Raw genomic sequence first — 23,337 nt, 5'->3', positions numbered from 1 at the left:
CTACTAGTCTCTCGCTCTCCTAGACAAGGTTCAAAAGAAAGTCGCCAACCTGATAGGTCCTGAACTATCATCTAAACTTCAGCCTCTGTCCCATCGACGAAATGTTGCATCCCTCTGCCTGTTCTACAAGTACTTTAACGGTGAATGCTCTGATGAACTGCAAGCACTTGTGCCCCCTCAACGTAAATAACCCCGACAAGCAACTAAATCCCACCCCTTCACAGTAGAGATCCCTAGATGTAAGAGGGCCTTCTACTCCAGTAGTTTCTTCCCCAGGACAGCAAGACTTTGGAATTCCTTTCTCGGTCCCTGCTTCCCCAACTGTACTGACATGCAGAAGTTCAAGTGTAATGTGAATCAACATCTTGCTGCCCAATTCCCCACATAGTACCCCTTTAGCTTATGTCCCTGATAGTAGCCTCCTACATCAAAGTGGCAATGTGCCTTGTTTGGGGTGGAATGGTAATAAAAAAAAGAAAAAACCCAGTACAGTCTGGAAAACAGGTAGCAGGAAGAGAATTCCAAAAGTCTATCGGTTTGAGGGGAAAAAAAAAACTATTAGGATAGAAAGCTTTCTGGTATTTAGGGATCTCAAAAGTGAAGGGGTGTGATTACATTTAAACTTCGGCATATAGAGAGCGTTCTACTTGTTGAGTACAGGATGGTCTGCTGTGTGATAGACGACCCCGTCCCCATGTGTGTAATGGTGGATGTATTTAATAGCATAGGAATTGAAAAGACAAAAGGTTGCATAATGAAGACGAAAACATACCGTTATATATCAGTGAAAGAAATGCAATTGATTTGCATAAAAATATACATGAAGAAATGATAGAAAGAATAAGAGTTTGTTAGAATAAGTGTTTGTTAGAATAAGAGTTTGTTACTTGCGGTTGACTGGCTAGTCAGGAACGTGGTGGTGGCCCATGGCCCCACCAGAGCGGTGTTTGTCACATCTTGAAAGTCCAGCGCGAAAGAGGAAGAAATATGGGGAACAGGAAGTGACGTAGCTAGGTCGCTCTGAGTTAAAGGGCGACAATCGAGCTAGGCTGGGAGTTTTCAACTCCCACATGCTCCAGTAGTTTCTTCCCCAGAACGGCTGGACTTTGGAATTCCCTTCTGAGTTCCTGCTTTCCCAACTGTACTGACATGCAGAAGTTCAAGTGTAACGTGAACCAACATCTTGCTGCCCAACTCCCTACATAGTACCCCTGTAGCTTATGTCCCTGATTGTAGCCCCCTACATCAAAGTGGCAGTGTGTCTTGTTTGGGGTGGAATTGTAAAAAAAATTTTTTTTAAAAATCAGTACAGTCTGGAAAACAGGTAGCAGGATTGGTTGTTGGTTGTTTTTATTTTACGGCATATCAACCCTTTTCGGGTTATTTAATGCCGAATCCAAAGATTTTGAAGAAAAAATTTTTTAATAGAATATATTTGTTGTTTTCACGTCGGTTTCTATTCAACCCATCGCAAGGAAAATTAACTGAGACAAATAGCTAGTTTTATTAATGCGTGTACTTTTGTAATGAAAATCACTGGTGACCATGTTTGTACAGGCGGCATATGAAAGGGGTCAACCCTCAATTTGGTCAGGAATGCTGAAAACGAATATTCGTATATTAATTTTAGGTGAGTAAATTAAGAAGTTGTGTATATATATATATATATATATATATATATAACTACTTCATTTACTCACATAAAATTAATATACGAAAGTATAGATTTATGCATAAACTTTAAGTATTTACTTCAAAACTGCTCAATACGTTGGTAGAGCTCGTTAGTAATTTATGAAATATATATGGCGATTAAGCTACACTGAATATTCGGCGTTTCATCCACTATAGGATTCGTTAGCCTGACGAATCCTATAGTGGATGAAACGCCGAATATTCAGTGTAGCTTAATTGCCATATATATTTCATAAATTAACGAATCCTATAGTGGATGAAACGCCGAATATTCAGTGTAGCTTAATTGCCATATATATTTCATAAATTACTATATATATATATATTTGTTAGTACATTTTCATGTTTTTTTAAAGGTAGATAACTCTTATTTTTATTATCTCCCTTGAGAAAGCACACACACATATATATGTATATATATATATATACATATATTTGTGAGTATATTTTCATATGGTTTCCTAAAGGAAACTCTGACTTGATTTATCTGCCTTGATTAATATCTGAGAAGTTCTTTTTGTTTTAACTTATTTTAAAGCGTTTATTTACTTTGGAACATAACAAGTGTTCAGGCTCAAATTAGAACAAGACCGAGGTGACTGTCATGAGACCGTCGTCTCCCTGCATATTAAAACAAAGCCAACCTCCATACGTAGTTAATTGTCATGTCGAAAATAGTAATATATCCAAAAATTACGAAAACTCTACAAGTGCAGAGTTCTTTATAGTTCAAACCAATATTAAGTAATTTTTTTTTTTTTTTTTTTGGCATACATTATTGCTGATATTCATGCTGCTCCTCTTTGATCAAATTGTCTCTAGGATGGATTAGAGTTGGGGGTCAGGGTTAGCCTTTTTTTTTTATATTTGATATGTAATTCTATGTCGATTTTTTTAATCTTTTCGAATATGCTGAAAACGAATATCACAATTTAATTCGGGGCACATGATGTATAACAAATAGATAACACAGAAAATAGACTTATAGTTTTTAAAGGTTTATTAGAAGAAAAATATGTAACCCACAGTGAGGACCCTAACAGGTACTACCACTCCGGGTCAGAGTGGACCTGGGAGCAATGGTAATTAAAGGGTGGCTCCACACTCCCCAAGCCCGCTTATGGAGCTTTACCATCGGATACAGTTTAAGGTCATATCCAGGACCCTGAAGTGGCGGCGGCTATCCTGTTCTTGTAGAAATTTTGGATGGGAGTGGTCTTCTTCTGGGAGAAGTTTCGGCTGGTTGCTAAATAAAAAGAAAAAAGAGACAAGTTTTAATCCAACGGAAATGGAATCATGTCGTTACAAGTCCGAGTAATTTTGAAATGGATATATCTATAAAAGTGAAAGTGTACAACTTATAGTATAAACCACTGAAATGTTAGATATAGTTTCCTTGGCCATGGATCTAACGTAATAAATTCATATGACCCTTAATCAATAATGGTTAATGTGTCAAAGTTAAAAATAAAGGAAAACATATATATAAGTGTAATTATTACTTCACGCGACAAATAGCTAGGGGGTTGCTTTAATCCACGATGTATTTGTAAGTCATGCCGTGCTTTCTTTTCTCTAGCTTTAATTTAAACCTACGTCACTGCCAGTGGTCATACACGCAAACACGTAACGGGTTCTAGCCTTCCTCCCTGCTACCACGCGTTTTTTCGTTGTTTGGCTCAACACAAAACCCCCAAACTCCCACGGCTAAAATGCTAGTTTTGTACAAAGTACTGAGATGCCAGACAATTATGCTAGTTTAGAACTTTCAGGTCCAAGTAATCAGCCACATTTTTCAGTTTTGGGGCATAAATATTACTGCAAAGGCGTGTAAAGGGCAAACTCGAATTTGAGCGCAATCGTTATTCTAATAATTGCTCATTTTTAATATGCCATTATTATTATCATTTTCTTATATGGATCAGCAAGATATTTTTACTAGTAATAAGTTTATTTTTAGAACAGCTTATCACTTATTCTCTGGTATATTTTTGGTTTTAAAGTATTATTTTAGTATTAGTGTTTAATCTTTCAGTATTTATACAATTTAACATTTTGATATTTACATTTATGTCGAGGTTTAGTGTTTATTATTTGATCGGTTATAACTTAATTTAGCGCTAATTTATAAGTTATGTTTTAGTATCTAATCATGATTTTTTTGTTTTTAATTATTAGTTTTAGTTTTTATAGTTATTTAATATATTATAATTTATTAGAATATATTAACAGTAGTAAAATTATATTACTGATCCATAATGAAAATGATAATTATAGCTGGAACAATTACATCGAGAGCATTGCCAGGGCTGCTGCGAGGAAGGTGGGCTCTCTCTACCGTGCTAGAAAACTTCTAACACCCCAAAGTATCCTGTACCTCTCTAACAAGGCCACTATTCGCCCATGTATGGAGTATTGCTGTCATATTTGGGCTGGTGCATCGGCTACTAGTCTCTCGCTCCTTGACAGGGTTCAAAAGAGAGTCGCAAATCTGATAGGCCCTAAACTGGCATCTAAGCTTCAGCCTCTGTCCCATCGTCGAAACGTTGCATCCCTCTGCCTGTTCTACAACTATTATAATGGTGAATGCTCTGATGAACTGCAAGCATTTGTGCCCCCACAACGTAAACACCCTCGACAGACCCGACAAGCTGCAAAATCCCACCCCCCACACTGTAGAGATCCCTACATTTAAAAGATCTTTCTACTCCAGTAGTTTCTTCCCCAGAACTGCTAGAATTTGGAATTCCATTCCAGGTCACTGCTTCCCCAACTGTACTGACATGCATAAGTTCAAGTGCAACGTGAACCAACACCTCCCTGCCCAAATCCCTACATAGTACCCCAGTACCCCAGTAGATGTTTCCCCCTGATAGTGGCAAAGTGCCTTGTTTGAGGTAAAAATGTAATACAATAGTAATGTAAATATTTGTATATAATTACAAAGCATATTGTTCATGCATTTACATACTTTACTTTAGGCAAATCCACATGAACAAGGAAACCTATCTCTCTCGGCAAAAATGAGTTCAAACTGAAGAAATGTTATATATAATTGTTTTCGGCTAACTTTACCAAATCTGTGCGTATGCTAAACATAAGTAAAAAAAACAAGTAATGTTCAACGCTGCAAGAGAACTAGAAAGAGAATAAAAGTTAATAGACAGGATAAAGTCTGGAACAAAAAGAGAAAAAATTAATTAGCAAAATTTATCAGGTGCGAAAAAAGTGAGTAATGTTCAACGGTACTGGAGAACAAGAACAGAAAGGGCCAATTAGAAGCTGGAATCATCAAAAGTCATTAGACAAAAAAGAAATCAAGTAAATAGGATGCCATTTATCAGGTGCTGTAAAGAAATGCTCTTTTAGAATCTTCAAGTCTCAACACTCACTAGTAAAAATAAGTCAAAAACAAGTAATGTTCAACGCTGCAAGAGAACTAGAAAGAGAATAAAAGTTAATAGACAGGATAAAGTCTGGAACAAAAAGAGAAAAAATTAATTAGCAAAATTTATCAGGTGCGAAAAAAAGCGAGTAATGTTCAACGGTACTGGAGAACAAGAAAAGAAAGGGCCAATTAGAAGCTGGAATCATCAAAAGTCATTAGACAAAAAAGAAATCAAGTAAATTAAGAAATTAACTGAAACCCATCTAAAACAAAGCAAATTCAGCAGCTGGTACAAAACAAGTGCTGAAAAGGTGGTTTAGAGTCCTGAAGTCTCAACAATCACTAGAAAATTAGAAATAAATCAAGGTAGTTGTTGCAGCACCACCAAGACACATTGATACAATAAATGAAACCTTTATGAATTCGATGGGAAGTTGGAGTTGCTTATAAAAAAAAAAAATATATTATTACTTACTTTAGGAATTTCTGGAACTGCTTCCAAGATGGGGATGAGAGGGGTCATGGGTGTTGCTGCTGCTGGTGCTGAAAACTTGAATAACTTTTTCTTTTTTTTTTAATTGTTTTTTTCTTTTTTTGGTTTGTTTGTTTTATTTATTTTCCTTTATTTCATAGCATTTTATTTTTATGAAATTATTTTTTTGGAAATTATAATTAGGAAATAACAATACTTACTTTATGACTTTCTGGAACTGCATCCAAGATCGGGATGAGAGCGTAACGGCTACTGCTGAAACCTGTAATAACTAGTTGTATTTCACATTATTAGTTTTACATTTTTTTTTTTTTCAGTATATTTTCCTTTAGATCACAGTATTTTAATTTTTGTGAAATTTTCTTTTTTTAAAAAAATATAATTAGAAGAAGATATCAATACTTACTTTATGACTTTCTGGAACTGCATCCAATATTGGGATGACAGGGTCATGGCTGTTGCTGTTGAAACCTGTAATAACTAGTTGTATTTTGCATTATTATTTTTACATTTTTTTTTTTTCGGTTTATTTTCCTTTAGATCACAGTATTTTATTTTTTGTGAAATTTTCTTTTTTTAAAAAATTATAATTAGAAGAAGATATCAATACTTACTTTATGAGTTTCTGGAACTGCATCCAATATTGGGATGACAGGGTCATGGCTGTTGCTGTTGAAACCTGTAATAACTACTTGTATTTTGCATTATTATTTTTACATTTTGTTTTTGTTTTATTTATGTTACTTTAGTACATTGCATTTTACTGAGTGTATGTTAATTATTTTGTTAATTTTTATTAAAATAAAATACCTGTAACAGAAAAATAATTTTGGTTATGATCATGCATGGGTGAATATTTTCGGTTAGACTTGCTAAAGTTGGTTAAAGGAAATATAAGCAGAAAGGAATTCGTTTTAATCACTAGCAACACAACGAAAGAAATACTTACCTGAGGATTGTGCTGATTCTAACTAGAAGCTGCAGTAATGGAAAAGAGGAAAATTAAACTTGTCAATTACAAAAACTGAAATCGAAAAGAAGAAACGCTTGATGCTTTACTCACCTCTGGCTAGTCGTGGTCGCCATCAAACTGAAAAAGGAGGGAAAGGGTGGAATCCACTCGTTACCAGGTACCGTACAGGAAAGGACAGTCTGGGCAGGTAGGTGATGATCTCCCCAAAGTGGAGCGCTACATAAAACATGCATTGCTACGAACATCCTCCGAAAAAGGCGGTTTCTACTCGGAATAAAAGGCGGAGCAGAAAACGGAAGTGTTCTCTCTACTCAACACGATTCCTAGAGAGATACCACAAGATTGTGCGTGAATGAGGAGGAGGTGATGAAAGCTCACAAAACTGCCATTCCTACTATCGTATCGGATATTATTAATCGGAGGTCCATCATTGCATTACCGCCCCAGCTCGTAGTTGATAGATAGTAGGAATAATATTACCAGCGCCCTTCAGGCAGCTTGTGAGAACACACAAACTAATGGTAGTATTACTCTAGTCGTTCCTGGTCGAATGGAGCCATGCATGCATTATGTAGTAACACGAGCACGTGTCGCCTGATAAGAAAGAGCGTAGGCTCACCCACTTGGGGAGATTCCCTATCCAGACTTGCACCTATTTGTACACCTGGAACCGGACTCAGAACCTCGACAATGAGAAGAGTCAAGGAGAGCAAGGTGTTGAACTACCTAAAGAGGTCACCATATAAAACAAGCGTTGCTGTGAACAACCTTCCAAAACGAGGGAAGGGACTTTTTGTTCTCTCTACCCAACAGGATTCCTAGAGAGATACCACTAGATTGTGCGTGAATGTGGAAGAGCCTATGAAAGCTCACAAAACTGCCATTCCTACTATCGTATCGGATATTATTAATCGGAGGTCCATCATTGCATTACCGCCCCAGCTCGTAGTTGATAGATAGTAGGAATAATATTACCAGCGCCCTTCAAGCAGCTTGTGAGCACACGCAAACTAATAGCAGTATTACTCTAGTCGTCCGTAGTCGAGTGGAGGCACGCGTGCATTACATAGTAGAAACACGAGCACGTGTCGCTCCCTCTTCGGGGGAATTCGGAAAAGTGCACCTTGCGCTGCAGGTATTTGTTGAGCTGGGAGTTGACTCAACACCTCGACACTGAGAAAAGAGCTTTAGAAAAGCTCCAGATTAGTTACCTGCAAAGTCGAGGAAAGTTGGAGGACCAGGCCTGCGAAGGAGAACACACACAATTTGGGCCTTGATGGAAGCACACGGGAGAGAGGGAGGCCCATTTTTCTCTTTCGGGGGAGTGTTCTCCTTCCAGCCTGCTCGAGCACGTATTTTCTGCTTGCCACATGCAAGCATATAAAAAGACGACCAGATGACGGACGCAACAAACTCATGCGGTCATTAACTGGATTTTGATCGGGTTCCGTACAACAAGGTGTTGAACTCCCTAAAGAGGGCACCATATAAAACAAGCGTTGCTGCGAACAACCTTCCAAAACGAGGGAAGGGACTTTTTGTTCTCTCTACCCAACAGGATTCCTAGAGAGATACCACAAGATTGTGCGTGAATGTGGAAGAGCCTATGAAAGCTCACAAAACTGCCATTCCTACTATCGTATCGGATATTACTAATCGGAGGTCCATCATTGCATTACCGCCCCAGCTCGTAGTTGATAGATAGTAGGAATAATATTACCAGCGCCCTTCAAGCAGCTTGTGAGCACACGCACACTAATTGTAGTATTACTCTAGTCGTTCCTGGTCGAATGGAGCCATGCATGCATTATGTAGTAATAAAATAAAATACCTGTAACAGAAAAATAATTCTGGCTATGATCAAGCATGGGTGATTATTTTTGGTTAGACTTGCAAAAGTTGGTTAAAGGAAATATAAGCAGAAAGGAATTCGTTTTAATCACTAGCAACACAACGAAAGAAATACTTACCTGAGGACTTGTGCTGATTCTAACTAGAAGCTGCAGTAATGGAAAAGAGGAAAATTAAACTTGTCAATTACAAAAACTGAAATCGAAAAGAAGAAACGCTTGATGCTTTACTCACCTCTGGCTAGTCGTGGTCGCCATCAAACTGAAAAAGGAGGGAAAGGGTGGAATCCACTCGTTACCAGGTTTCGTACAGGAAAGGACAGTCTGGCCAGGTAGGTGATGATCTCCCCAAAGTGGAGCGCTACATAAAACATGCATTGCTACGAACATCCTCCGAAAAAGGCGGTTTCTACTCGGAATAAAAGGCGGAGCAGAAAACGGAAGTGTTCTCTCTACTCAACACGATTCCTAGAGAGATACCACAAGATTGTGCGTGAATGTGGAAGAGCCTATGAAAACTCACAAAACTGCCATTCCTACTATCGTATCGGATATTATTAATCGGAGGTCCATCATTGCATTACCGCCCCAGCTCGTAGTTGATAGATAGTAGGAATAATATTACCAGCGCCCTTCAAGCAGCTTGTGAGCACACGCAAACTAATGGTAGTATTACTCTAGTCGTTCCTGGTCGAATGGAGCCATGCATGCATTATGTAGTAATAAAATAAAATACCTGTAACAGAAAAATAATTCTGGTTATGATCAAGCATGGGTGAATATTTTTGGTTAGACTTGCAAAAGTTGGTTAAAGGAAATATAAGCAGAAAGGCATTCGTTTTAATCACTAGCAACACAACGAAAGAAATACTTAACTGAGGACTTATGCTGATTCTAACTAGAAGCTGCAGTAATACAAAAGAGGAAAATTAAACTTGTCAATTACAAAAACTGAAACCGAAAAGAAGAAACGCTTGATGCTTTACTCACCTCTGGCTGGTCGTGGTCGCCATCAAACTGAAAAAGGAGGGAAAGGGTGGAATCCACTAGTTACCAGGTACCGTACAGGAAAGGACAGTCTGGCCAGGTAGGTGATGATCTCCCCAAAGTGGAGCGCTACATAAAACATGCATTGCTACGAACATCCTCCGAAAAAGGCGGTTTCTACTCGGAATAAAAGGCGGAGCAGAAAACGGAAGTGTTCTCTCTACTCAACACGATTCCTAGAGAGATACCACAAGATTGTGCGTGAATGTGGAAGAGCCTATGAAAACTCACAAAACTGCCATTCCTACTATCGTATCGGATATTATTAATCGGAGGTCCATCATTGCATTACCGCCCCAGCTCGTAGTTGATAGATAGTAGGAATAATATTACCAGCGCCCTTCAGGCAGCTTGTGAGAACACACAAACTAATGGTAGTATTACTCTAGTCGTTCCTGGTCGAATGGAGCCATGCATGCATTATGTAGTAACACGAGCACGTGTCGCCTGATAAGAAAGAGCGTAGGCTCACCCACTTGGGGAGATTCCCTATCCAGACTTGCACCTATTTGTACACCTGGAACCGGACTCAGAACCTCGACAATGAGAAGAGTCAAGGAGAGCAAGGTGTTGAACTACCTAAAGAGGTCACCATATAAAACAAGCGTTGCTGTGAACAACCTTCCAAAACGAGGGAAGGGACTTTTTGTTCTCTCTACCCAACAGGATTCCTAGAGAGATACCACTAGATTGTGCGTGAATGTGGAAGAGCCTATGAAAGCTCACAAAACTGCCATTCCTACTATCGTATCGGATATTATTAATCGGAGGTCCATCATTGCATTACCGCCCCAGCTCGTAGTTGATAGATAGTAGGAATAATATTACCAGCGCCCTTCAAGCAGCTTGTGAGCACACACAAACTATTTTAGTATTACTCTAGTCATCCGTAGTCAAGTGGAGGCACGCATGCATTACACAGTAGAAACACGAGCACGTGTCGCTCCCTCTTCGGGGAAATTCGGAGAAGCGCACCTTGCACTGCAGGTATTTGTTGAGCTGGAAGTGTGGACTCAACACCCCGACACTGATAAAAGAGCTTTAGAAAGCCTCCAAACCAGTTACCTGCAAAGTCGGGGAAATTTGGAGAAGCAGGCCTGCGGAGGAGAACACGCTCAAATGGGGCCTTGGAAGCAAACGGGAGGGGTTAGGGTTAGGATAAGGGAAAGGGATAGGGTAAGGCCCATTTTTCTTTTTTTGTTCGGGGAATGTTCTCCTTTCAGCCTGCTCCTTCCTTAACACGTCTTCTTTGCTCGCCACATGCAAGCGTATAAAAAGACGACCAGATGACGGACGTCATTTCCTGGATTTTGTTTTGCCAGAGCCCATTTAGCCGTGTAGTTGTTGTTCAACTACAACGTTACACCCCCCTACCACGGTGAGGATAGGGTTGGACTTTAGGGGGGAAAATACACATCCACATTTACTAATCTTACTCTTGCAATGTTGTTGTAATAAACAAAAAATTAGGAAATTCTTTAATGATTGCATTTTCGTAATTTTGGGATATGTTACGATTGTCGACTACAACTCAGTAGCTAGGATTCTTTTTTTTTTTTTTTTTTTTTAAATATCAATTCGAAATGGCGACCGATTCTCTCTTTAACACGGTAAGTTCGGGAAAAGGTGTTATAAATAATAAACTAGACCAAATACTATTAAAAAACCACCGAATATATGTCAAGTTATGTCACGGTAACATATATTGAGCGAATTTCTAAAAGTATTTTGTCTAGTTTATTATTTATTACATCTTTTTCCGAACTTACCGTGTTAAAGATAGAGTCGGTCGCCATTTTGAATTTTCCAATATATCGGTAAACACTGTTTTTTCGAGCTGAATAAACATGTTTAATTTAATAAAAACACGAAAATTATATACAGTTTGGTAAAAAAGTAATTTATCTTGCCTTTGATAACATTTATTTGTTATATATTTGTTTTTTGACAACTGTTTCGAATCTATGTGTCCAGTACTAATACACACCCGGTTATTCTATATTAAATAAATACTGAAATCAAATTATGAATAAAAAAAAATATAAAAAAACTGAACTAATTTGGTGGGCTGAAATAAGGAACCAAGCAGAGAGCCGATGCGAGGTTAAAGAGACAGACAGACAGAGGATGTAGTTGGAGAGATACAGTACAGCTAGATAGATAGACAGACAGACAGACAGAGAAATATTTTTAATTTAAATCTAAATTAACGTCTTCTTATTTAATTTGTTAGGTGAAAGTCTACATATAATATTATTTAAACAAATAAAATGAGTAAACGGTCGGTAATTTCCGTAACGCCGACCACAACACTCGTGAAATTCCGTGGAGACAAGTTCTTCAAGGGAGACAATCAAGATTTCCGATTATCTGCCCTTGATTTCTTAGTCTGGCTTTTGCTTATACGCCATATCAACCCTTTTCCAGGTTATTTAATGGCGATTTCAGTATTTTGGAATGAAAATGCTTTTTATAGAATAATTTTTTTTTTTTTTTTTTTATGATTAAATAAGCGACGTGGTTATTCTATATTAAATAAATGCTGAAATAAAATTATAAATAAATAAAAAAATACAATATAAAACCATCGATAATTTAACACATATTCTCAAACAGAAGATTAATACTCGATTTAAAGTTTGCAGCAAACTATTAAAAATACAACAAATTATAAATAAATATACATTTTATTTGACAATGATATCTGTAAAAAAAGGAAACGTGTAGTATCTGTTCTTTTTTTTTTTTTCGTTTAATGACATGAAATAATTATAGGGTTTGTATTACTGTACACATAGATTCGAAAAAGTTGTCAATAAACAAATATATAACAAATAAATGTTATCAAAGGCAAGATAAATTACTTTTCTACCAAACTGGATATAATTTTCGTGTTTTTATTCAATTTAACATGTTTATTCAGCTCGAAAAGCATACAGTGTTTACCGATGTATTGGAAAATTCTAAATGGCGACCGACTGTCTCTTTAACACGGTAAGTTCGGGAAAAGGTGTTATAAATAATAAACTAGACAAAATACTATTAAAAAACAACCCAATATATGTCAAGTTATGTCACGTTAACATATATTGAGCGAATTTCTAACAGTATTTTGTCTGGTTTATTATTTATTACATCTTTTTCCGAACTTACCGTGTTAAAGATAGAGTCGGTCGCCATTTTGAATTTTCCAATATATCGGTAAACACTGTTTTTTCGAGCTGAATAAACATGTTTAATTTAATAAAAACACGAAAATTATATACAGTTTGGTAAAAAAGTAATTTATCTTGCCTTTGATAACATTTATTTGTTATATATTTGTTTTTTGACAACTGTTTCGAATCTATGTGTCCAGTACTAATACACACCCGGTTATTCTATATTAAATAAATACTGAAATCAAATTATGAATAAAAAAAAATATAAAAAAACTGAACTAATTTGGTGGGCTGAAATAAGGAACCAAGCAGAGAGCCGATGCGAGGTTAAAGAGACAGACAGACAGAGGATGTAGTTGGAGAGATACAGTACAGCTAGATAGATAGATAGATAGACAGACAGACAGAGAAATATTTTAAATTTAAATCTAAATTAACGTCTTCTTATTTAATTTGTTAGGTGAAAGTCTACATATAATATTATTTAAACAAATAAAATGAGTAAACGGTCGGTAATTTCCGTAACGCCGACCACAACACTCGTGAAATTCCGTGGAGACAAGTTCTTCAAGGGAGACAATCAAGATTTCCGATTATCTGCCCTTGATTTATTAGTCTGGCTTTTGCTTATACGCCATATCAACCCTTTTCCAGGTTATTTAATGGCGATTTCAGTATTTTGGAATGAAAATGCTTTTTATAGAATAATTTTTTTTTATTTTTTTATTTATGATTAAATAAGCGACGTGGTTATTCTATATTAAATAAATGCTGAAATAAAATTATAAATAAATAAAAAAATACAATATAAAACCATCGATAATTTAACACATATTCTCAAACAGAAGATTAATACTCGATTTAAAGTTTGCAGCAAACTATTAAAAATACAACAAATTATAAATAAATATACATTTTATTTGACAATGATATCTGTAAAAAAAGGAAACGTGTAGTATCTGTTCTTTTTTTTTTTTTCGTTTAATGACATGAAATAATTATAGGGTTTGTATTACTGTACACATAGATTCGAAAAAGTTGTCAATAAACAAATATATAACAAATAAATGTTATCAAAGGCAAGATAAATTACTTTTCTACCAAACTGGATATAATTTTCGTGTTTTTATTCAATTTAACATGTTTATTCAGCTCGAAAAGCATACAGTGTTTACCGATGTATTGGAAAATTCTAAATGGCGACCGACTGTCTCTTTAACACGGTAAGTTCGGGAAAAGGTGTTATAAATAATAAACTAGACAAAATACTATTAAAAAACAACCCAATATATGTCAAGTTATGTCACGTTAACATATATTGAGCGAATTTCTAACAGTATTTTGTCTGGTTTATTATTTATTACATCTTTTTCCGAACTTACCGTGTTAAAGAGAGAGTCGGGCGCCATTTTGAATTTTCCAATATATCGGTAAACACTGTTTTTTCGAGCTGAATAAACATGTTTAATTTAATAAAAACACGGAAATTATATCCAGTTTGGTGGGCTGAAATAAGGAACCAAGCAGAGAGCCGATGCGAGGTTAAAGAGACAGACAGACAGAGGATGTAGTTGGAGAGATACAGTACAGCTAGATAGATAGACAGACAGACAAATATTTTTAATTTAAATCTAAATTAACGTCTTCTAATTTTTTAATTTGTTAGGTGAAAGTCTACATATAATATTATTTAAACAAATAAAATGAGTAAACGTTTTTCGTAATTTTTGGACATCTTACTATTGGCGACTTTACAAGTGAGTGTGTAAATCAATTTTAACGTCATTCGACTGTTAGGTGGAAAGCACACATAAATACGACGTTAATATTTCACACCGGTGGTCAATAAACTGCACGAGTACTCAAACATCTCTCAACCAAACAAAGGTGAAAAAAAACTAAACAAATAAAAACAGTAAGCGGTCGGTAATTTCCGTAACGCCGACCACAACACTCGTGAAATTCCGTGGAGACAAGTTCGTCAAGGGAGACAATCAAGATTTCCGATTATCTGCCCTTGATTTCTTAGTCTGCCTTTTGCTTATACGCCATATCAACCCTTTTCCAGGTTATTTAATGGCGATTTCAGTATTTTGGAATGAAAATGCTTTTTATAGAATAATTTTTTTTTTTTTTTTTTATTTATGATTAAATAAGCGACGTGGTTATTCTATATTAAATAAATGCTGAAATAAAATTATAAATAAATAAAAAAATACAATATAAAACCATCGATAATTTAACACATTCTCAAACAGAAGATTAATACTCGATTTAAAGTTTGCAGCAAACGATTAAAAATACAACAAATTATAAATAAATATACATTTTATTTGACAATGATATCTGTAAAAAAAGGAAACGTGTAGTATCTGTTCTTTTTTTTTCGTTTAATGACATGAAATAATTATAGGGTTTGTATTACTGTACACATAGATTCGAAAAAGCTGTCAATAAACAAATATATAACAAATAAATGTTATCAAAGGCAAGATAAATTACTTTTCTACCAAACTGGATATAATTTTCGTGTTTTGATTCAGTTTAACATGTTTATTCAGCGCTCGAAAAGCATACAGTGTTTACCGATGTATTGGAAAATTCTAAATGGCGACCGACTGTCTCTTTAACACGGTAAGTTCGGGAAAAGGTGTTATAAATAATAAACTAGACAAAATACTATTAAAAAACCACCGAATATATGTCAAGTTATGTCACGTTAACATATATTGAGCGAATTTCTCAAAGTATTTTGTCTAGTTTATTATTTATTAATAAATCTTGCGCATTTGGGGTAACGTACCCCTCCTGCCTGGCATCGTGGCGGTTGCACTGGCCGCTGACGCAGACCAAAGTGTAGTGGGGGAAAAGAAAACCCAGGGGAATGGAGGGGGAGGAGCGGACTTTGAAGAAATTAGAGTTTTTGACTTCCCCTCACGGGGATGTCGGGTTAGCAGCTCAGATCCCCCCGCGAGGGGGGGGGAGAGCAGAGAAGAAAGACGCAGTGGGTGCTAGCGGGCCAGAGTGCCGCGTCGCAATTAAGAGAGAGAGGGGATAGGAATCCCTGCCCACAGAGGGGAGCAGAAACGAAGCACCCGCTCTACCCCACGTCACCCTACCCACTAACTTACCCCAACGGAAGCGAGAAAGAGAGCCCTGTCTGCTCGATCCACTGGGAGAGCAGCGAAGATAGATAAAGTTTGGGCCTGGCAGGTCAGTGCTGCTCAGGCAATTAAGTGTGGAGAAATTAGACCATCCCCTGTCTCTAGAGGGAAGAGACCGGAACGAAGAAAAAACGCATGCAAAAAACCAGCAAAAGCAGGTCTCAATTACCAGCTAGTGGTGTTGGTCCCGAGATTCCAGTCTCCCAAAAAAGGGGATCGGTTTCCGGGTCCAAGCTCCCAACTACCCACTAACTTACCCCAACGGAAGCGAGAAAGAGAGCCCTGTCTGCTCGATCCACTGGGAGAGCAGCGAAGATAGACAAAGTTTGGGCCTGGCAGGTCAGTGCTGCTCAGGCAATTAAGTGTGGAGAAATTAGACCATCCCCTGTCTCTAGAGGGAAGAGACCGGAACGAAGAAAAAACGCATGCAAAAAAACAACAAAAGCAGGTCTCAACTACCAGCTAGTGGTGTTGGTCCCGAGATTCCAGTCTCCCAAAAAAGGGGATCGGTTTCCGGGTCCAAGCTCCCAACTACCCACTAACTTACCCCAACGGAAGCGAGAAAGAGAGCCCTGTCTGCTCGATCCACTGGGAGAGCAGCGAAGATAGACAAAGTTTGGGCCTGGCAGGTCAGTGCTGCTCAGGCAATTAAGTGTGGAGAAATTAGACCATCCCCTGTCTCTAGAGGGAAGAGACCGGAACGAAGAAAAAACGCATGCAAAAAAACAACAAAAGCAGGTCTCAACTACCAGCTAGTGGTGTTGGTCCCGAGATTCCAGTCTCCCAAAAAAGGGGATCGGTTTCCGGGTCCAAGCTCCCACAAATGTGGAGTCGGTCCTTGCTAACGAAGATTAGTATGAAAACACCTTAACCTATCCAGAAAGCCCGGTGGCGGACAGTTTCGTAACTGAGAGAACAGATACTACACTTTGATCTTGTCACGAGGGCCGAGAAAGTCGTGTAAAATTCAATACATAAAATCAACAGCTTTAATTTCTATGAATCGTCATTCGCGTATCGGTGCGAAGTCAAGTGTCGGCGTTAGAAAGCCGTTCTTAACATGGAGAGATTGGGATACGGGCATTCCGAAAGTCGTTCTTAAAATGGAGAGAGGAGGGCGTTTTGTAACCATTCCGTACAAGCATCTAACAATTTAATAACAACCATCAAATGTTAAATAAAAATAAGATCAATAAAAAAATAAATAAAAATAAAAAAACATCAAATCAAATAAAAACAACGATCAATGTGTAATATCTGTTAACGAAAATATTTTTTTTAATTATTAGCAAATAATTCAAAGTGTAGTATCTGTTTTATTATTATTAATGACAGTTTAAAGGCTCCAAAATCACTTTCGAATTCAACATCAACTGTCGCATTAACTCGCATTCCTACAATTCTGAAATCTCGTCCCAATAGTGTAGAAGCGCCCATTTCAACCTAATAACATGGATTTCAATATCTAATAAAAAACATGTACTAATTTTTATACAAATACAGAAAAAAGAAACGGTTACTACGTTTAGCCAGAAAGACATAATTAGTAATTATGCATTTATGTTACCGTGTTTTTGTATTTCCTTTTTTGTTTTGTTTTTTTCGTTTTTTCATTTGAAATTCAAGTTTCACGACAACTTGATTACAATGTTAGAATACAAAGAATAGATTTCTAAATAATACCGTTTTTATTTCGGCACGGTAGCATAACTGCATATACTTTTGCAGGTTTTTGTTTTTTTCCTATTATAATCATACGTATATTTTGTGTCTATGACGTAACTGTTCCTTAGTTCGTCTTTATCAATGTTACAGCATATTCCAAATATCACATCCATCTGTAGAGTGGTTTATTTAAGTGATATTCATTAACAAATATAGGGTTTGTATTACTGTACACATAGATATAAATTATACTGAAAATTATATATAAAGAACGAAATGTGTAGTGTCTGTTCATTTTTTTTTTCGTTTAATAACACGAGGTAATTATAATAACTTAAATAAAATATCATTTTTTTTTTATTATTCACTTTAAACATTAAAAAAAAAACAAGATTATTATTTTACATAAAAGAAATGCTGAAATAAAATCACAAATTATACCAAAAATTACTTACTTTTCTTCTAGTGAAAACTCCCAGTAAAAATACATGTGTCTCTAACCACGACGTTTCGTGAAATGGCAAATTCCACCCAAACATATTTCTTCCCGCGTTTATTTCATGTGAGCACGAGAGAGAGAGAGAGAGAGAGAGAGAGAGAGAGAGAGAGAGGGGGAGAGAGAGAGAGACAGAAAGAGAGAGAGGGGGGAGAGAAAGACGGAAAATAATGAAATTATGAAAGTAATAAAACAATAAAACTTCCACCCACACACCCACACACTCCGCACGTGTCTGCACTCTTGCCCGGGGTCAAACGGAAGTCAAATGAAATAGATTACATCTCGTCAAAGTTTTGTTTCTGTCATGACGTGGCGAAGGGTGGGGGTATCAAGCGAATTTGAAATTCAACGAATTTTATTTCAACGCGCCAATTCCTCCCCCTCCCACCGCCTCCCTCTTTCGAATCGTAAAAATAACTGTTTTTTTTTTGTTATTAAATTGTATTTTTTTAAGAAATCGTTACCTTAAAAGTTCAGAAAGCCATTCTTAATGTAGAGAGGATCATGTTAACTATTCTGTCCAATAATTTAATAAGCAGAAGATCTGATAAAAATTCAATTTAACTTGTATTAACACTTTCAATCTCTCCATGATAAGAACGGCTTTCTGAAAAAAAAACACCTCACAATCTGGAAAGCCGTTCTTACCATGGAGAGATTGGGCTCCCCCCAATTCCGAAAGTTGTTCTTAAAATGGGGAGAGGAAGGCGTTTTGTAACTATTCCGTACAGTCACCTAACTATTTAATAAAAAAAAACATCGGGTTTGTATTACTGTACACATAGATTCGAAAAAGTTGTCAAAAAACAAATATATAACAAATAAATGTTATCAAAAGGCAAGATAAGTTACTTTTCTACCAAACTGGATATAATTTTTGTGTTTTTATTCAAGGTAACATGTTTATTCAGCTCGAAAAACATAGTGTTTACCGATGTATTGGAACATTCAAAATGGCGTCTGATTCTCTCTTTAACACGGTAAGTTTGGGAAAAGGTGTTATAAATAAAAAACTATACACAATACTACTAAAAACCCGCCGAATATATGTCCACCTATGTCACGGTAACATATATTGATCGAGTTTGTACAGTATTTTATCTGGGTTTTTATTTATAACACCTTTTCCCAAACTTACGGCTGAATAAACATGTTATATTGAATAAAAACACGAAAAATATATCCAGTTGGGTAGAAAAGTAACTTATCTTGCCTTTGATAACATTTATTTGTTATATATTTGTTTTTATTACAACTTTTTCGAATCTATGTGTACAGTAATACAACACCAAAACATTAAATGTTAAATGAAAATAAGATCAATAAAAAATAAATAAATATAAAATACATCAAATCAAATAAAATAAACGATCAATGTGTAGTATCTGTTAACGAAAATATTTTTTTATATACACGTTGACTTGCCTTGGTCTATAGAATCTAACTCTCATTCAGGTATGCTGAAAACGAATATCGCAAGGAAAAGTAGCTAAGACAAATAGTTTTAGAGCAAGTTTTATTAATGCGTGTATTGTGAAATGTAAATCACTGGCGACCATGTTTGAACAGTTTGAACAGGCGGCGTATGAAAGGGGCCAACTCTCAGTTTGTTCAGGTATGCTGAAAACGAATATCGCAGCAGAACTTAAAACACTTGTTCAAGTACGTAGAAGAGTAACTTATCTTGCCTTTGGTAACATTTATATATTATATATTTGTTTTGTATATCAACTTTTACGCTTGGTTGTCTTAACTCCGAAGGATTAACCTTAGAATTTCCACAGGTCTCATTAGTTAAAACGAATTATTTCGCGGTCCAAATTGGCGTGAAATAAACAAATCTGACTGACACAGGGTTTGCCATTTCCGGTTGTCGCCGCCGACAACGCTCTTATATTTACAATCGAAAGCGTCGCCAAGTCCGTTCGTCGCTGTGTCTGTGTGTGTACCTATTTACTATGCCTCCCCACGGGACAGAGTTAGACACCAGGGTCGTTTTTTTAACGTGGAGAAAAGGTACAAAAATAAAAACTGTCTCAGTCGTGAAGGATTTCTCCTCCACCGAAAGAGAACAAGAAATAGAAGTGCAGCATCTGAAGAACAGATGGTATTTATTTGCTCCCCCACCACCGAGCAAATTAGGCACAAGGCCGATTTTTAATGTGAGGACTGAGGGGGAAATGGGGAACAACTCCCCGGGGAGTAGGGGAGCGGGATGGTGACAATTGGTATGAAGGGTTACCCCTACATTGACCAAGGTCTTATATGTGGGGTCAGCCCCATATACGGTCTTTGCTGGCAGTATCTGCCGGAACAGATGGTATTTATTTGCTCCCCCACCAAGCAAATTAGGCACAAGGCCGATTTTTAATGTGAGGAGTGAAGGGAGGGGGAAGGGAAAAAGGGGACCAGCTCCCGAGAGGTGGGAAATGGGAGCTGGTTAATGGTCAGGCATGTGGGGTTGCCCCCACATCTGGTCTTTGCTAGTCATAGCTAGTCATAGCCTGCAGTATCTGCCGGAACATCTTGTCACGAGGGCCGGCAAAGTCGTAAAATTCAATACATAAAATCAACAGCTTTCATTTCTATGTATCGTCATTCGCGTATCGGTGCGAAGTCGAGTGTCGGCGTTCTTGTCTCATTGAAGGGGAAGTAAGTTTTTTAACACAGTTGCGTTGGAAATGCATTTCTGCACGTGCATGGCTGGACGATAAGAATAACATTACAAATAAAAACAATAATTATTATCTTCAAGTCTCTTCTTAAAGGGGCTTTTCGGCTGGCTACGAAGTTACAACTAGCTAATCGACACTCGACACTGTCAATGAGTTATGCGAAACAGACGGACTGTTCCGCTGTATCACAGTTATTAAGTGTGGTTAGACTGAAACTCATTAAAGCCAGTAATCTAAGTTTCAACTAGCTAATAGACATTCGGCACTTTCAATGAGTTATGCGATCACCGCCACTTGTCCAAAAACGGACTGTTCCGCTGTATCACAGTTATTAAGGGTGGTTAGAGTGTAACTCATCAGAGCCAGTAACCTAACTTACAACTAGCTAGTTGACATTCGACACTGTCATTGAGTTATGCGATACACTGCTAATTGTCCAGAGACGGACTGTTCTACTGTATCACAGTTGTAAAGGGTGGTTAGACTAAAACTCATAAGAGCCAGTAATCTAATTTACAACTAGCTTATCGACAGTAGAGATTTTCACTGAGTTTACGTGTGTGTGTGTGTGTGTGTGTGTGTGTGTGTGCTTCGTTAACATTCGGACTGTCATTTTAAAATCGTTCGGGTATGCTGAAAACGAATATCGCAAGGAAAATTAGCACAGACACGTAGTTTTCGATTTATTAATGCGTGTATTTTGAAATGTAAATCACTGGCGACCATGTTTGAACAGGCGGCATATGAAAGGGGCCAACCGTCAGTTTGTTCAGGTATGCTGAAAACGAATATCGCAAGGAAAATTAGCAGAGACAAATAGTTTTGGAGCTAGTTTTATTAATGCGTGTATTTTGAAATGTAAATCACGGCGACCATGTTTGAACAGGCAGCATATGAAAGGGGCCAACCCTCAGTTTGTTCAGGTATGCTGAAAACGAATATCGCAAGGAAAATTAGCACAGACAGACGAATAGTTTTCGAGATAGTAATGCGTGTATTTTGAAATGTAAATCACTGGCGACCATGTTTGAACAGGCGGCATATGAAAGCGGCCAACCATCAAGTTGTTCAGGTATGCTGAAAACGAATATCGCAAGGAAAATTAGCAGAGAATGACCGACTACTAGTTTTGGAGCTTGTTTTATTAATGCGTGTATTTTGAAATGTAAATCGCTGGCGACCATGTGTGAACAGTTTTAACAGGCGGCATATGAAAGGGGCCAACCCTCAGTTTGTTCAGGTATGCTGAAAACGAATATCGCAAGGAAAAGCAGCACAGACTGACTATAGACTCACCATCAAAGTATTGAAATATTTTTTATTTTATAAAGGAATCATTACTTATCAAGCCCCAGAGGCCACTCGAGGATAAGGGTTAAAGTGTGTACATACAGTAGTCAATGGACAATATCATAGTAATCGTTAGAAGTGTAAATTTGGTAAATTGGATTATTTAAGAGGAACGGCTCATCAAGAACTTGTTTACATTGGACTTGAAGACGACGAAATAAAAATATAAAGTTGAAAGAACTAGCAAAAAATATCATTTTAACGATGCATTTCAAATCGTAAACTGCCTGTTTACATTCTTTTTTACATTTTTCGAAGATAATAAAAAGTGTAAAAAAAAGCAAACCTTTAGAATCCTAAAAAGATCTCCCGGGAGCATTTTTGCAAGATGAAAAATATACAAACCAAAATAAAGAGAGGAGGCAACCCTGCTCAAAAATATGGCTTATTACATCGCCTAAAAAAAGAAGAAGAATCGGTGGCTCCGTGGGGAAGTAAATTGTATTCTTTTTTCTAACTTGGTTTACCAAAAGTTTTTATTGCTAACATTTATTTTCATGAACTCTATCTAACCACACCTCACAACCCTAATCTGGCCGGTCGGGGAAAAACGTTTTTATTTTTTTAAATTTTCGTGAATACGACAACACACATACGCACGCATGTACACACATACACACACACACACGCACGCACACATAAGCATATCGCTTGTCACCAAGCTAAAGAAGAGAGAGAGAGAGTGGGGGAAGGAGAGAAAGGGTCGTACGTGCCGGGGTCAAACAGAAGTTAAATGAAATCGATTATAAATCGCTCGACAAAGTTGTGTCAGAACTTTTTATTCTATGAAACTTTGAACAAATAAATATATAAGAAAATGAATGTTACCAAAGGCAAGGTAAGTTACTCTTCTACCTAGATCACATTTTTGTTGTTTTAACTTATTTTAAAACGTTTATTTAACACAAACAAAAGTAGCGCACGGTTTTAAGTTAGAACAATAAAGAAGTGTCTGACATTTTACAGACATCTTGTGAGACTCGATAATCGCTCCAAACTCGAAAATTAAGCAAAATACTGGTAGGAACACATCCAATAAATGTCAGCAAACGTTCGAACATGTTTTCTTTTTCACATTAGCGAAACACTTATCAGAGAAAAAGCGAAAATGAGAAGCAAACACAAATGAAGAAGTCGGTTTTTATCGTTGAGCACAAAAACAACAAAAAAAAGAGTATCTAATCTAATAGGCCCCGTGCGTGCTATAGGTCAATCTCCAACGTCTGTCCCATCGCCTCCTCGGTGTTGCATCCCTGTTTACAAGTACTTTAATGGGATGTGCTCTGATGAACCCATAGCACTTATACCAGTGCCCGGAAAACTTGTCCAGAGAAAACTCGTCTCCGGAAAAACCGTACCCGGAAAACTCGAACCGTC

At 37.0% G+C, this 23,337-nt stretch overlaps 1 long non-coding RNA gene across 1 annotated transcript; it reads right to left on the bottom strand.

Annotated features, from left to right (window-relative positions):
* Window positions 1–2,672: 2,672 nt before the first annotated feature.
* Window positions 2,673–11,155, bottom strand: LOC145270587 (uncharacterized). Its single transcript, XR_013865457.1, has 2 exons — window positions 5,559–11,155; window positions 2,673–2,941 (listed from the first exon to the last, which is right to left on the bottom strand). It is a non-coding gene; the product is annotated as an uncharacterized LOC145270587 (long non-coding RNA).
* Between the last annotated feature and the right edge of the window lie 12,182 nt (window positions 11,156–23,337).

This window comes from Euprymna scolopes, chromosome 46, assembly GCF_053919585.1.
Source record: "Euprymna scolopes isolate OS-2025 chromosome 46, ASM5391958v1, whole genome shotgun sequence".
Taxonomy (NCBI): Eukaryota; Metazoa; Mollusca; class Cephalopoda; order Sepiida; family Sepiolidae; genus Euprymna; species Euprymna scolopes.
The sequence above is the reverse complement of the archived record's forward strand: the minus strand, read 5'-3'. Positions and strand labels throughout refer to the sequence as shown.